This window comes from Calidris pugnax, unplaced genomic scaffold, assembly GCF_001431845.1.
Source record: "Calidris pugnax isolate Ruff unplaced genomic scaffold, ASM143184v1 scaffold60, whole genome shotgun sequence".
NCBI classification, from domain to species: domain Eukaryota; kingdom Metazoa; phylum Chordata; class Aves; order Charadriiformes; family Scolopacidae; genus Calidris; species Calidris pugnax.
Window position 1 is genome coordinate 1,603,269 of NW_015090831.1, and position 3,402 is coordinate 1,606,670.

General features: G+C 47.1%; 1 long non-coding RNA gene across 1 annotated transcript; it reads right to left on the reverse strand.

Moving 5' to 3' along the window:
• Positions 1–412: 412 nt before the first annotated feature.
• Positions 413–3,157, reverse strand: LOC106887556. Its single transcript, XR_001411921.1, has 2 exons — positions 3,021–3,157; positions 413–1,313 (listed from the first exon to the last, which is right to left on the reverse strand). It is a non-coding gene; the product is annotated as an uncharacterized LOC106887556 (long non-coding RNA).
• Positions 3,158–3,402: the final 245 nt, after the last annotated feature.

A 3,402-nucleotide genomic window follows, 5' to 3' on the forward strand; every position in this document is an offset into this window, starting at 1 on the left:
GTCCATGCAAAGGACTATCCTACTCTTCCCAAGCGTAGCTGAATGACGTTCATAGACACCCTTCTTTTCCATCCTTGATACCCCAGAAAGTTATTGCTGCCTACCCACTACCCCCACAATGGGTGCTGCTGTGTCACCGTTGGGATTCCCCATCTGGCAGAAATGAGATCCTCCCTACAGCACTGGTCCAGCTGGAATGAGCTGGGCATTTGTGGTAAATCCTAAAGTGGTCCCCAAATGACTCTTACTACCATGTATCCCATGTCCAACTACTTTCCCTTCGCTGTTCTCTGCTTCATGAGTTTCTTTTCACTTTCCTCAGTGTTTACTGTACTTTGAATAGTTATGTGGCTACCATCCATAGGAGGACCATGGGAACTGGCAGGCAATGAATGACTGGCATGCAAAAGGGGTTTGGGGGGGGTGGTGGTTTTTTTTTTTCTTCTTCTTCTACTTCTCCTTCTTGAACACAACTTTGGCGAGCCATCAGATGAAAAAAATCTATTCTTCTGCCAGCTCCTGCCCAGTGCCAATGTCAGGCTATTTAAAGCTCTCTGAGAAGTAGTTTGGGGAAAGGTAGCATCAAAACAGCGTCAAGCTGCATCTTTTCCCTCCGTATTAAAAAAAAAAATAATCCAGAAGATGCCAAGCTCTCTTTTCTACCCGGACCCGACTGAAGTTAAACATCCGAGCCCCTGACATAAATGTACACTGTAGGAATCCATAATAAGGTACCGCAGTTAAAACTAGCAACTGCATTTTCGATGCGAGAACATAATCCTCATTGTTACTGGGGAGTCTGGATCTTGCCACAACAGAGGTTTTTTTGTTATATTACATGCCTACCAACCAAGTCCTTTTCTTTTATAGCTCCCTATGGTAGGGAAAGGAGAAAGAGTGGATTTAAGTTTCCAGGGAGCTGTCAGCCTTTGTAATAAGGTACATGGCTCACTGCTAGTTCACAAAGGGGGTTAGCACTAGAACCGCGGTGAACTATTCATCCTGCCAGCGAGCTCAGGTGAACACGGCACTCGGAGCCAAACGGGAACGCTCAGTCCCATTCACCCGGTAGCTATATAATGTACCACAAGCTGAAAACCCTTCATTGAGCCAGCAGGGAAATTCAGACATTTAGCAAGTCGCTGGAACCAGAGCGGCTGTGATGGATGGTAATATCCAGAGCCCGGGGAACTGGGTAACGACGCTGGGCTGGGCACGGCCAGGGAGAGCATGGCTTTGGAGATCAGTGAGCAAGGCTGGGAGTCACAGGGGAACAGGCTGAGGTGTTCCTTCCTCTCCTCCTCCCTGGGAAACTGCGAGCAAGAAGAGATGGATTTGATTTATTTCCCATTGTCAGCTACGCGGAAAAGAGCAAAACGAAGAGCAGAATACACAAACAAAACAAAAGACTTAACTCTAGGAGGAAAAAGGCCTTTTCCCAGGAGAGAAATGTGATACTCCCCAGCTTGCCCACTATCAGCACTCTAAGACCCGCTCCCAGCTGCTCTGCATTCTTGGGTTTCATCACTCAAATGGGAATTACAGGAGAGCGTTAACGCTGGCCTTGCTGCTCCTGCTGCTCTTCTGGTGCTGCCCGTCAACGTGATGCCCAGCCATCACCAGAGCCATGCAACCTACCACGCTGGCAGCAGACAGAGAGACATGGACACCCCGTGGGGCTACTGACAGAAGTCCAAAGCCCCCAGGTCCCAGAGCACACAAAACAGAACTTGAGTTCTTGCGAGGTGAAATTGTGTCCAAAAAAGGGGCAAATAAGTAGTTTTAACGTTTTTCCATCCTTGAGCTGTTGGGTGCGTGTGTGGAGCAGAACCATCAGCAGCCCTCTGATCCACTCCAGGAACCCTGGAGGAACAGGGAGGAGAATTTGGCCTGTCCACCACAGCCCATCAAACCTTTCATGTTGAGGTTCCCCTGGTTTCTCTTGACGCCTCTACTTCTTCATTTAACAACTCTGAGTGGAGCATTAAACATATAACAGCTCATATATATCAGTACTTTAGAGGAAATGTAGCAGTCTACCCTGTATTTGATAACATTTGTCACTTGAATAAAATCAAATTAACTTATTATTTGGGGAAACTGATGCACAGTTACTTCAAGAGCCTTAAAAAAAAAATATGGACAAATCATTGGCTATTTATAGAGGGAATTTGGTAGGAGGTGATGCTATTCCCAGTTGCCAGCCAAACACAATGTACCCCAAGCACACACTGCCCAAAGCCACTGCCTTGCTCAGTGCTATTAATGCAGGTGGGAGCTCCCAGAGTGGGAGCAACTTACTATTCTTACAAGCACAGGAAAGCTCCCTCTGAACTTTCTCCTCACCTGCTGATTTTAAGGTTCTCCCCCAGGACTGTGAAAAGCATCCCTGTAGCTTGAGCATCACCTCTTTGGTGACTTGGCGTGGACACCTCTGTCTTCCTAGAGATAACGTGGCTGCTGAGAGGGACGGCAATGACCCGACTGCCTCTGCCTGTCATCTCCACTTGACCTTCCTGCCTCTTTGCTCTCGTGGCTGTCCATCGGCTGCCAGCTCACAGGCAGCACTTAACAGAAAGGCTAGAGCAAGGAAATCAGACAGCGACCCAGAGCTCGCAGGGAGCAGGGGAGCCACGGTTCCAATTCCAGCCCCGAGCCTTGGCTCTGGAGTGGGATTTACATAATAATTAACTCCGGGATTCTTGGACAACTCACTTTCTGTGGAACAACTGCAGATGATTCCCCTGTACACCCTTAAAAATCTGTCTGGCTAACGAATCCAAAAATCAAACACCTGTGTGTCAGCACGAACAGCTGTACACTTGCCACCGCTCCTCTCGCTGCAGAAGATGCCACATGCCAGTTGCTTTACTTAGAGCGTGTGGGGAGGCCAATCCATTAGAGAGAGAACACAGCATAATTAAGAAGCAACATGCTTTCTTGTTCGTGCTGCCCTAATTTTTTTTTTTTTTTTAATTTCTCCCCGCCTCCCCCCCCTCCCATCTCCATCCTCTACTTACTTTGTTTAAGCAACTCCATCAACTTTATTATGCTGATCTTCAGGCTTGCAGGGTTGGTGAACTTGGGAGGCAGGGTCTGTTTTCCCAAGTTCTCACAGCACTCATCAGCTGGCGTGTTAGGGTAGAGAAGCTTCCAGTTGAACTACATTTTTTTCTTTTTTTTCTTTTTTTTTTTTGCCTTCCCTGAGAAATATCCTCAATAAGAAAGATCTCCTTGGAATAAATAACGGGAGACGCAAAGAGTGCAGAATCTAAACACGCACATTCCACACACTGTACGACGGCAACAAATGATTACATCCACCCCGAAACATCCACAGACGGTCATGTTTGTTTTCATTGCATTCCAGATATCAGTTGCAATCAGTCTATATATATTTCT